The following is a 14,081-nucleotide window of genomic DNA, read 5'->3' on the forward strand; positions in this document are numbered from 1 at the left end:
TTGAACATTCACTTCCTTCACTGGAAGGGGTAGATCCTATATTGATCATACACTATCTTCGTGTACAAATTCCTATACCCAGTAGAGCCCTAATAATTGTCCCTGGAGACTAAGAACTAAACCAAAGCATAGTTCAGTGTACACAAGATGACTATGATGACCTCAAGTCTAAGGATACTTGTACAACTATCACTATGTGAACAACTGCTGACACGTGAGTGAACTCCATCAGTTGTTCAGCTGGGCGAGTCATGTTCAGTGAACTTATTCTATAATAAGCACCTACATACTAGCTATAGTGTCACCACACAAATGTCTATGAGAACAGACATCCTTCATAATGAAGCAAGCATAATATGTACCGATCTTTGCGGATTTTTAATTACCAGTTAGTAATCCTACGACCAGGAACTATTTAAGTTTAGAGTTATCATCTTTTAGGTCTCACTATTATGATATCATCATAATCCATAAAAAGCTTTACTCTAAACTATGGTATATCTTATTTAAACACTTAAATAGATAAAGCCCGTAATAAAAACAAAACAAGTCTTTTATTAATATCAATGAAATCAAAACAGATTATATAAAAGTTATTCCTAAATCCTCATACATGATTATACTTAGGACATATTCCTTTCACTACTGTCACAGGTTATGATGCATGAACCTGTGCTTCTTCTTCATCTGATTCATCCCTAAGGATCATCCTTCTTCTCCTTGGTGGAGATTTAGGAACGGATTTTGTTCTTGAAGGTTTAGATCTTGATGTTGCGGTAGATTGTTGAGGTTGAGATTGTGCTGGCTGGAAATATATTCTGATGGTAGGTTGAGTTGGTTGAGGTTGAGAAGTTGTAGGTTGTGTAGTGGTTGTAGGTGCTGATGGAGGTTGGGATGGTTGTACATCAGGATATGTGGTAGTATAGGTGTTTAAATCATAGTTTACTAAGACCTGTTTGACTGATTGAGGAATTTGGAGGGGTCTTAGTACAGTCTTCTTATTATCAGTAGATAATAAGTCAATGAAGGCCCTTTTAGCAAGTTTAAAGGGTTGGATCAACTCACTAGCTAGTTGGGGCTTATCAGAATTACAAAAACTGTAAATAAGTTGACAGAATCTAGCAAAATATATAGTATTTTTGTCCTCTTGCATCGTATCCCCAATAAATCCTAGCACAACACTAGCATAATCAAAATGAGATTGAGTAATAAGAGCATACCCAATTTGCTGACTAAGGATTAGAATTGCATCAAAGTTGGAGCACTTGTTTGTAAAGGCCTTGATGATGCAGTCGAAAAAGAAACTCCACTCCCTCTTTATGTGGGGCCTCTTCAATTGTCCCAGCTTGGAAAAAGATTTTTCATAACCAAGGTTTGCCATCATCTGTTGAAGAGCTGGCTCCTCAATTATTGAACTGTAAACACAGTTTTCTGGAAGATGAAAAGCTTTTCGAACAGTTGACAATGTAACCAATTGTTCATCTTCCCCTATTGTAAATATGATGCTTGGGGACCCATTTGCACCACCATCATCATAAACACCACTCCTCCAAAACTGCAGTACTTGAGTTCCTGAGAGTTTTTCTGGTCGGGTCAATGCATACCCAATCTCACTGTTAGCAAGAAAGTCCTGAACGAAGTGAAGATCTGATGAAGCTTCGTCCTTGCTAAGAATAGCCATGTAGTTGTTGGGAACAAACTTGGCTCCATTGAAAATGATGTCCTTTGGTGCCATTTCTGTGAGAAATAAGTGAGAAAATGGTGTGTATACAACATGTTTGATAAAATGCCTGTAAGAAAATAGCTTCAGAGAATATTAGAGAGAGAGAGAATAAGAGAGATTATAGAATAAGAAAAGTAGGTAAAAGACTGTAAAATCTTTTAACTCCCATATATATACTCTCTCCACTCGACAACTCTTTTTGGAAGTAAAACAGACACTTTACACCTGTCATCCAGTAAATAGTTAAAGAAGTAGTTGGTGGGCACGAGAAATAAGCAGTAATTATTGTGCACATGCAGTTGCCAAGGAAAACACGTTTCCCACTAACCAAATGATTATGATTGTTTTTATATCACTTAATTATTTTCTGATAAATATGACCATTACGGTAAAACCACAAATAAGTCAATTAAATAAATAATGCCACGTAAGCATCAGAGTTTCCATCAGGATTTACATCAGAACTTGACTATTATCAGAATTTAACGGTCATCAGAACATGGCTTCTGTACTCAAAAAGTGAATGTCTGTTTCTGTGATTCTTCATACAAATACTGATTGGCTTCTTTAGAGTTTAATCATCAGAACTTGTCCTCAGAATTTATGCAAATAATACTAAACTATTTGTCAAAAACAACTTAATCACCACAAGAATTTTCATCATTCATATGGAGTGAGAGTGTGTGCATTTGAAAATGATCAGATAAAGATTAAAGTCTGATAAACTTTAGTGTATCTTAGAAGTAAGGCATAACTAAGAAAAGTTCTTAAAATATGTCTTTAATTTTGAAGTATACTATAGAATAAATTTATGCAAGAGTCCACCTCAACTGTTTGTGCTCATTTTATGCATCTTTTGACATTCTTTTTACAGTGGCTTCTCAGTGTAAGTGAGTCACAACTACTATCAGAATTTATGCTATTATTAGAGTATTTCTCCAGTAATCAGAGAATGTGAAAAGTCATCAAGAAAAATTTATTTGCCATTCTAATGCATATAACTCAATACCAGCAATGCACTTGGGTCTTCCCTTTCACATATTTACTCTAGATCTCAAAGGAGTACCTGACTTCAATTTCTTTTTTTCTTCTTTTCTTTTCTTCAGATAAGAGAGGCTTATCCAGCATGTAGTTCATCCTTAAGATTTACTGACATCAGAAATTGACAGATAAGAAGCAAGAATCTAGTTTATGACTTAGTAATAAGATACACAAAGTAAATTTGACTAAGCTCAAAATCAGAATTTGCTTGTGTAATTGATTTCCACATAAACAACTAATTCAAACATGGGATTTCTAGTATGTTAAAGACTACTAGGTCAGCATCTAGCACAGTAATCCTCATTGGAATGAATAGTCTTCAATATTCAAAACAATATTAGAGTATACAGAATCACATCAGATAACAATCAGTATTTAATATATTACAGTTTAAGCACAGATTAGATGGAGATAAGACAATCTTTAAACACTGATCATAAAGTCTGATGCATAAGAACAAAAACTAAGCAGATTTTGAGAAAGAACCTGAAACCATTCCAAGTTCATTTACCAATCCTGTAAAAGTAGCTTCACATAGTGGTTTGGTGAAGATATATGCTAGTTGTTGATCTGTTGGAACAAAATGCACTTCCACTGTACCTTCCATCACATGTTCCCTTATGAAATGGTACCTAATGCTGATGTGTTTTGTCATTGAGTGTTGAACTGGATTACCTGTCATAGCAATAGCACTTTAATTATCACAGTAAATGGGTATTTTAGAAAATTCTAACCCATAGTCTAGTAACTGATTCTTCATCCAAAGAATCTGTTTACAACAGCTTCCTGCAGCAATATATTCTACTTCTGCAGTTGATGTGGAAATTGATTTCCGTTTCTTGCTAAACCAAGAAACCAATCTGCCTCCAAGAAATTGGCAGCTTCCACTAGTGCTTTTCCTGTCTATTTTGCATCCTGCAAAATCTGCATTTTAGTAACCTATTAGCTTAAAATATGATTCTCTAGGATACCATAATCCTAGATTAGTTGTACCCTTGAGGTACTTGAAAACTCTTTTCACAGCTATTAGATGAGGTTATCTTGGATCAGCCTGAAATCTTGCACAAAGACAGGTAGCATACATGATATCAGGTCTACTTACAGTTAAATAGAGTAAAGAGCCAATCATACCTCTGTAGTTAGTAATATCTACTGATGATCCAGTATCTTTATCTAACTTGGTTGTAGTGGCCATGGGAGTGGATGCAGTTAAACAGTCTTGCATTCCAAATTTCTTGAGTAAATTTCGGGTGTACTTGGATTGATTTATGAAAGTACCTTCTTCATTTTTCTTGACTAAAAGTCCCAGAAAATAGATAATTTCTCCCATCATACTCATTTGATATCTTGACTGCATTAGCTTTGCAAACCTTTCACAGAGTTTGGCATTTGTAGAACCAAAGATGATATTATCCACATATATTCATACAAAAAGGAAGTCCTTTCCATGATTGAGGTAGAACAGTGTTTTATCAATTGTGCCTCTGTGAAATCCACTTTCCAAAAGGAATTGAGCTAGAGTCTGATACCATGCTCTTGGAGCTTGCTTAAGGCCATAAGTGCTTTGTCAAGTTTGTAGACATGATTTGGAAATTTTGGATCTACAAATCCTGGAGGTTGTTCAACATATACATCTTCTTCCAATTCTCCATTGAGAAAAGCACTTTTCACATCCATTTGAAAGACTTTAAACTTCTTATGATCAGCATAAGCCAAAAAGATTCTTATGGCTTCCAATCTAGCAACTGGTGCAAATGTTTCATTATAATCAATACCCTCTTGTTGAGAGTAACCTTTAGCAACCAGCCTTGCTTTGTTTCTTGTAAATATGCCATCACTGTCAGTTTTATTTATGAACACCCATTTTGTGCCAACAATTGATCTGTTCTTTGGTCTTGGCACTAGGGTCCAGACTTTATTTCTTTCAAATTCATTTAACTCTTCCTGCATTGCTTGTACCCAATCAGCATCTGGAAGAGCTTCTTCCACTTTCTTTGATTCAGTCTGAGATAGAAAGGAATGATAGAGACATTCATTTGATGTTGCAGTTCTAGTTCTGACACCTGCTTCAGGATCTCCAATTATTAAGTCAGGTGTATGTGCTTTAGTCCACTTCCTTGCAGATGGAAGTTGTTCTTTAGAACTAGATCCTCCCCCATGATCCACGCTGTCTCCATCAGCATTTTCTGATGCTCCCCCTGTAGTTATGCTCTTTAAGACTTCAGAATTTGAGTTGGATCCTTCAGGATTTGAAGATTCAAGGTTTCCAGAATTATCAGAATATGGCTCATCAGAACTTGATGAATCAGAACTTGAAGAGCCAGTGATAGGTTTCGATGCTTCTTGAGAGTCTTGAGTTGTGGTAGGATCTTCAGCTTGCTCCCCCTGAACAGGTGTATTTTCCCTTGGAGTAGTTACCACAGTTTCAATGACATCATAATTTAACCCGTCAGAACTTACAGGATCAGGATTTAAGCCATCAGAATTTACAGAATCAGAATTTAAATCTTCATTTTCAAATCTCAGCTGATCATGATCATTAAAATCTTCAAGTCCAGTAATATTTTTATCATCAAAAGATACATTGATAGATTCCATGACAACCCTTGTTCTTAAATTATAGACTCTGAAGGCTTTTGTGGAACGTGGATATCCAACAAAAATTCCTTCATCAGCTTTTAGATCAAATTTTGACAGCTGTTCAGGATGAGTCTTAAGAACAAAACACTTACATCCAAATACATGAAAGTATTTCAGATTTGTCTTCTTTTTCTTCACCATCTCATACGGTGTTTTTCCATGCTTGTTTATGAGTGTAGCATTCTGTGTGAAACAAGCAGTCTGCACAGCTTTAGCCCAAAAGTAGGTTGACAGCTTTGCTTCATCAAGCATAGTTCGTGCAGCTTCAATGAGAGTCATGTTCTTTCTTTCCACAACTCCATTTTGTTGTGGAATTCCAGGTGTGGAAAATTCCTACTTTATTCCATGCTCTTTACAGAACTCTTCCATAATTGAATTTTTGAACTCAGTGCCATTATCACTTCTTATGATTTTAACAGAATCTTTGACCAATTTATCCAGCTGTCTGACATGATCAGTTAGAGCAGATGCAGTTTTATTCTTCTTGTGCAAGAAATACACCCAAGTGTATCTTGTGAACTCATCCACTATAACCATAGCATATTTCTTCTTTGCAATGGACATGACATTGACTGGACCAAATAGATCAACATGCAGTAAGTGATAAGGCTCAAGAATTGAGGATTCAGTTTTGCTCTTGAATGAAAATTTTCTTTATTTTGCCTTTTAATATGAATCACAAAGGCCATTAGGAGCAAATACTAATTTTGGAAATCCTCTCACAAGATCTTTCTTTACTAGCTCATTTATGTTGTTGAAATTTAAATGAGAGAGTCTCTTGTACCAATTCCATCTTTCTTCAATTGATGCTCTACTCAACAGACAGATTGCAGAACCATCAGAGTTTGTTAAAAGTCTGGCTTCATATATGTTACCATGCCTGTAACCTTTCATAACTACTTTGCCTGTTGAATTACTTATAACTTCACAGTGTTCTTCAAAGAAATCCACATAATAACCTCTGTCACATATTTGACTCACACTTAGCATATTGTGTTTAAGTCCTGAGACAAGAGCTACTGATTCAATGATGACATTCTCAAGATTGATATTGCCATATCCAGAGTTTTTCCTATGTTGCCATCTCCATAAGAAACTCCTGGGACAGCTTTCTCCATAAAGTCTGATAGCATGGCTTTATTTCCAGTCATATGTCCTGAACATCCACTGTCCCAAACTAGGATGTTTTTCCTGTTGCCCTGCAATCACAAAGACCACTATTGGTTAGTTTTAAGGACCCAAACTTGCTTGGATCCTTTGGCCTTTTTAAGTTTGTTAGCATTTGCAGCGGATTTAATTTCAGAGTTTATGCTAACATGTTGTTTATCAGACTTTATATCAGACTTTGCATCAGAATTTACACTATAAGGAATTACACTAAATTTCTTCAAATAAGGTTTTATTTGATAATAATCATAGTACAAACGATGAAATTCCTTACAACTATAAATGGAATGCCATAAACTACCACAATGAAAACAAGGATTTTATGGTTTAAACCTAACAGACTGACTCTTAACTCCTGATTTAGGAGGTAAATAGTTTATATCTTTATTTTTCCTGCAACAAGAAGCAAGATGGGTAGAGTTTCCACAGTTGTAACATTTGTTTCTAGGAGCATTAGGAACAGGCATATAATTATTGCTTTTATTCACACCTTCCTTTCTATTCCTATTTCTTTCGAGGCTCATTTTTTTCCAACTGAAAAACAATTAGCTGACATTTTTACTAAACATTTGGATGAAGCAACTTTCACTAAACTTGTAGGTGAAACAGGAAAGTTAAATTCTTCATCCTAAGGCAAGAACTCAGCTAATGTGTTGCAGCAGATTAATTTCTAGTAAATCAAAATTAATTTGATTTAGTTAGAAATTAACTGAAATATGGATTATAAATATTTCAGAAATCTCTGCATATTTATTTTTTAAAATTCAAAATTCAGCTTGGAATTTTTCAAATTCTAAGTAAACTGTCTAATTGTTAATTTACATCTTTAATATGTAAAATTAACACAAGGAAGAATCAAAGTGATATTGAGAACCGAGTTCTCGATAAGTCTAACTGACTTATCGACAAGTCATTTTAAGACTTCTCCAGTAAGTTCTCGATAAGTCAACTTCCTGAATTCTTGAGTGACTTCTCAACAAGCTTTATTATGACTTTATTGATAAGTCAGTGTAGAGTTCTCTAAGTGTTAACTCACAGAGTTCTCTACAAGTATCATTTTAGACTTATAAATAACTCAGAACTGAAATAATTTAATTTTGATTTATTCAAATAAAAATTGGAAACAATTTAGTCCATTTTGGACAAACTGAGTATTTATTTGACATCTCGATAAGTTAATTTTTAGCTCTCTAAAAGAGTAAATTAAAATGACTTCTCGATATGTAATTCACTTTCAAAATGACTTCTCGATAAGTATACTCCGAACGTCTATTTTTAAGTCCTTGATAAGTCATTTGCTTTTACTATAAATAGCCAGACATGTCGATACACATATACTTACGCCTTCGAGAACTCTAAGTGACCTAGATTTTTCAATTCCAAACCGATTTCTCTCTCGTTTCAAGCCCTTTCTCAAAAAAATTTCTTACCCATTCACTCTTACTCAACAACAATGGCACTCAATAATGTTAGAGCTGTAATCCCAGAGAAAGGAACCAACTATATTGCTTTCATTGATGCTAACCAAGCCCTTAACAATTTCAAGGGCTTTGTGAAATTTCTGTCTGAATCTTATCTTGCAAGCGCTTTAACTGCGAACCCAATCCTATATTTGGATGTATTGCATGAATTCTGGACAACAGCAGTAGTGAGAACTATTATGAATGACAACTCTGTGTCCTTGGTGGTAACATGCTCAATTGGAGGCCAACAGATAGAGTCCAATGAAAAAGATGTGAATACAGCCTTGGGTCTTCCAACTGCAAATCTAGTTGAGGTGCCAACCCAGGATGAACTAGCTGAGTTCGTGGAATTCATCAACTATGGTGGAAGAATCAACTTGGCAAGTTTGAACATAACAAACCTAAGGAAGGAATGGTCCTTTGTGTTTGATTATATAGTGAAGGCCTTCACATGCAGGAAGACAGGATATGACAATATCTCAAGTGTGGTGTAGAAGATGGTGTTCTCAATAGCCCAGAACAGACACTTGAATGTTGGGCTATTGATCCTGAAAGAACTTGCCACCAGGCTGATCATGCCCCAATCTGCTAGAGGTAAGGAAATTTTCTTTCCTAGATTTATTATGTCTACTTTAAATCATAAAGTATCAGACATACATTTATTAAATGGTATAGACAACACTAAAATAGGCAATTGTAAGCAAGTGTCCAAAATCATATTTGGTTCACTTACTACAAAGAATATGGTAAATGTGAGTTTGAAAATCACTCCATTCATGATGGAGAGGTTTAAGACTTACCCTTACCCTATGCCTGATATGAGATCAAATGCTCAATCTAGTACAGTTATGGTCCCTGAACCTGTATAAGTTCAAATATAGGAAAACCAACAAGGGCCTTCCCAAGCTGAGACAACTTCCTCAAAACAAATAGCAGCTAGGAAACCAACCACTTCATCCTCTCAAAAGGATGGAGTGAGTAAAAAGAAGATAAAGTAGATAACCTTACTGTAATGAATTAGAGTGGTGAGGAACAAACACCAACTGAGTCACCATTGGTCAGAAAAATATAGAAGGCTAAGAAAACTGAGTTGACCACTCAAGCCAACTCTGTACCCTCCCAAAAGGATGCAGTTGTACAAATGGGGCCAAAACAGATTCTAGAGACATCCTCTCAACAGGGTGTTTCTATTGAAAAGAGCATTCTTCCCAATGCACCATGTAAAGAGTCTGCACATACAAGGAGAAACAAGGATGGCACATACAAGGAGAACACATCTCTTGAAGCTCCCTCATCCATTCAGGGGGAGCTACCAACACTCAATCCTAAACTTTAAACTCTTATATCTAATATTCCTTCTTCCTATACTGAAACATTTGAATCAACTCATCAAGTGTTACCCCTTAGTTACTTGATTCAAGAAACCTTGATCACCACCCATACACTAAATTCAGATGGTGAGAGGCTACTAGATGGGGTAGACCTTGATGACACCATCAAAACCATGGGGGAATCATCAGTTTTTACTGAAGATGCCATGAAGATCACAAATGCACCTTCATGTGCAAATCAGTCTTTACAGACTATAAGGTTTGAGGATAGTACTCCTGGGGGGGAGCTATCTAAATCCTCTCCAATTCAATTGGAGGTTCCTGTCCCAGGAACAACTCCCCTCAAAACCTTGGATGAAATTGCTTTAACAATTGAAGTTGGGAGTACAATTTCCAATGATCATGTCATAGAGGAGGCACGTATAGCACATTTAAATGATAGTGTGGTGCAAGACACACAAGGGTTTGAGGTTGTTGCAAATGACAGTAGCACAGTCAAATCCCCTCCAATTCAAATGGAGGTTCCCACCACTGGTGAGGAACAACACCCTATCATAAACATAGAGAAATCTGTGAGTCACACTGTGACTTCTGTCACAGGTGGTTATGCTATTTTGTCACCTTCTCACCCAGCAAATCAACCATCAACCTCTCAACCTCAACCATCTCACCTCATCCCCCAGTTGCTCCAAGAAACTAAAGATCAACCTTCAACCATTGAAGATCTAGTAGTTGATCAGATTGGAGGCCTTGCACAGATTTCACAACAGCTGCTCACATCCAACATGTCAAATCAGGACTACCAAGCTATCATGCTTACCTACCAGGAAGATGTTGAAGAAAATTAAGCTAAAATTGTAGATGAAGCTGGTCAGGATGCAAACTGTGATGCTTGGCTAGATAAAGAATTTTCAATTGAAATGGATGTTGTGCTAGCTAAGTTCAGGGAGGAATATATCACTGTTGTGGGAAGCAATGCTAGATCTCTCACTCCTCAGGAAGTGTATGATGCCATCAATGATGTGTAAAAGGCTCAAATCAAGGCTTTCCACAACTTTGGAAAAGCACTTCAACTCTCATTGACTGGTCATCAAGATAAAATAATGAAGATGGTGAGAGAAAATATGGATCAAATCATTCCTTCTCAAACTGAGATAAAAACAAATTCATAAACTTTGTTGACCAGATATCAAGGCATGATCTCAATGGAATGGAATCAAGTGTCAAGAACCTCAAGACCTCATTTGTGGCCCTGAATGAACAAGTCCAAAATCAAAGGATTAAGTATGAGACAAGATTACAACTACCAATCATAAAATATAACTTACAACCCAAAATAAAACCAAATACACATAGTCGATCCCGGCTTGGAACCGACAGATAACCCATTGTATCTTTACAACACTCTCTGTCTAAGCGCTTGCTCACTCACAACTGTACTACCTGCTCTGGCAACCGGAAGCCCTCAACACGATAGGGACCACCAGGTACGCTCTTACGAGCAGTGCGCCTAAGCCTGGCCATCTTATTGCTTAACTGCCATGGTTAGATTAAAACAAAACATATGAGTATAAAACTCAGCAAGTAACTAAACAGCAGTTCCACAATATAAAATCCATGATATACTTTACTGATCTCAGGGCATTCTACTTTATCAGTTCTAAGTGGAAGATTTCTATCTTTTAGACTATGAAAGGGGTTATGAAGAAAAATTTTGGGCTTTCAAGGAGCAAGGCTCAAGGTAGAGTGAAAACCGACATTCATCACAAATCATTAACAGGATCACAAATAATCTTTCGAATGGAAAGCGACAATCTTTTCATTATAAGGGATCAATTATATGATCAACATAATCAAAATCTGGGTTCACAAGCTATAAGCTTCACAATATCACAATCAACTCTTTTCAAAGCAATATAAACCTTTTTAAAATTTCAAAGAATCAATTACTGAATAGGAAATTTTTATTCCTTTTTAAATCATTATGGAACCATTGATTGGACCACTTTATCTTTCATTTCATAATAATAATACGGGTGATCAGCCCGTACCGACCTCCATCTGGTCTTTAAGGTACCAATGGCATAATTTCAGCCTTAAACTGGACTAGGCCCGCTAGCCTCTTACTATGACTGGACTAGTCCCATTAGCCTCTTACGTCCTAATCCAATCCATCAGGAATTTATTTGGAAAACCTTGAGTTGGAAAAAGGTAGGTTTACTAAATTCATTTTATCATTACCAAGAATATTAAATCATTCGGACTCTTTCAAGTCGAAACTCATTTTTAAGTTCAATTTCAAGAATTCAAGGTTAAGGAAATGAATCAGGGATAAGCAAAGTTCACTTCTAAGGATCTTGATCAATGATAACATGGTGCTCAAGTTAGGGAAATCAAAACTGTTTCAAGGATCAATAGAGGATAAGGTAAACAAGGAATGAAGCATCATTACAAGGGATTCGTAAAGGTACTTATAGGGTTTATAATAGTTCATGGTATAACAAGTGAATAAGAAAAAGAATGTTACCAAGGGTTGGATCAATAAGCCTATCAATAACAAGTTCACAAGATCAATGACAGGGGTACTTTACTTTAACAGTTCAATACTCTACATGGCATGAACAATATCCTCTCTATAACCATTTACACAAGTAATTAGAGTTACTTGCCTGAATTCGCTTTCCTGAAGGTTGAACTACTGCCACCTAGTATACCTTTCCCTTTCCTATCCTGAATGCCCTCACGCTCCGAATCTAGAATCCAAAACGAAAACCTTAATTAGTTTCTTAACTCACGTTCCCGGAACACTTAACTTTCCCCTTAAACGCAATACCCTAAGGGTATGCATATATATACACTCACCAAAAACAAATATACGCATATACCATCACTCGCATATCCAAACTAAATAGACTTCGGATCATGTATTGTAATACAAACATGACATATAACATTTAATCCTTGTATATTAAACTCTATACTCGAGTTATCATATCAATACATAATCTCGTATCAAAACGACTCAAAAACCTTCTTTTTACATCACTTAATTCGAACCAAACAAGCAAATAAACCACATTATTTTTAGAAATCTCATATGCATTCACTTTAGCATCAAATCAATCATTTTTATAGCCATAAACCATTCGGATTTATTACAAAACATAAACAAAAGATCCAATGATCCTTTTAAACTCTAATCTTGTAAATTACAACCTATATCTTAACATAAAATTCTTATTTCTTTCATATCTAACTCCAATTTATCATAGAAACACACAAGCAACACTTTAAGCATATAATCCATCTAAATTTCTATAAATCCAACTTATACCATTCGAATTTCTCAAAAGTCATTACATGCAACACCACAATTTGACATGCAAGTATAGAGATCATTTATGCTCTTTAGTTTATACCAAAATTCATCCTTTAAAACCTTTTTCAAATAAAATCGAAGCAAAATTAATCCCTCAAACCAAAACTCTTTATAAGCTTGAATCAAAATCAAAAACCCATTTTCTAAAAGTAAAAATTCGAACTAAAAACTCTTTTAATCAAAACCAAAGATTCGTTGATTCTTAAATTTTAAACACCTTAAGCAAATGACTACTCCTCTCCTTTTTACTCAAAAATTCGAACCAACTCTAGCACAAAACCAATCAAGTCACTTGCAACCAACTTAATACTACCATTCATACTATCACACAATAAAATTATCTTTCCCCCTTAATTTTTATAAAAATTCGAACCTAGCAAAGGTTCAAAACCAAAAGAAGCCTAAAACATTGACATGCAATAAGTTTTAGGGACATGCATATGAATTCTTATGACATGCATACCATTTTAATCATCTAAACACCAAAATCACTTACTAATAAACCTTACATACAATCTTCTAAGCATAACACTTCATTTACCAACAGTACTTCTAGAAATCATCAAATATCAAACATGCTGTTAGATATATTTGATAATGTCATGGTTAATATGATTTATGTTTAATTTTCAGATCTTACTTAAACAGGATAAATCAGTACTTACTGGAAGTGAGGACTTAAGGATATCAGTACTTATATTATCATAAGATAATCATCAAAAGATGAATATCAGAACTTAAGTGTTGAAGGATGTTCAGATAAGGACAGTAGCTGATTAAAGGAAAGAAGATCGAGATAAACATAAGAAGAGATATGCATGAAGAAGGAATTCTATGAAGAATAGAATACTTGGAAGAAAAGATATCTGATTGATATATTTTAGGAAGCAGAATTATATTCCATATCAATTAGCGATTATCTTGTAACTGTGTAGTATATAAACACATACATAGGGTTTACACTATAAGTGTTATCATATTCGAGAAGATTATTCATTGTAACCCTAGCAGCTCTCGTGATATTTGTTCATCACTGAGAGGTAACAGTTCCATACTGTAACAGAGTTTATTGTTACAATAAAGTTTGTTTTCTGTTACTTGAGATATTAAAGTTCGATTTGATTGTACTTTACACTGTATTCACCCCCTCTACAGTGTGTGTGACCTATGAAGTGGTATCAGAGCCTATCTGTTAACGCACATACAGTTTAAGATCCAAACACAATCATGTCTGACACAGAAACTCCAACTAAGCCTACCAAAACTGAAGAACCACCAAAGACACAAATTCAAAGTCAGTATGAGACCATCAGAGTTCCCATACTGAGACCATCTGA

The sequence above is a fragment of the Apium graveolens genome, chromosome 5 (assembly GCF_009905375.1).
Source record: "Apium graveolens cultivar Ventura chromosome 5, ASM990537v1, whole genome shotgun sequence".
Taxonomy (NCBI): domain Eukaryota; kingdom Viridiplantae; phylum Streptophyta; class Magnoliopsida; order Apiales; family Apiaceae; genus Apium; species Apium graveolens.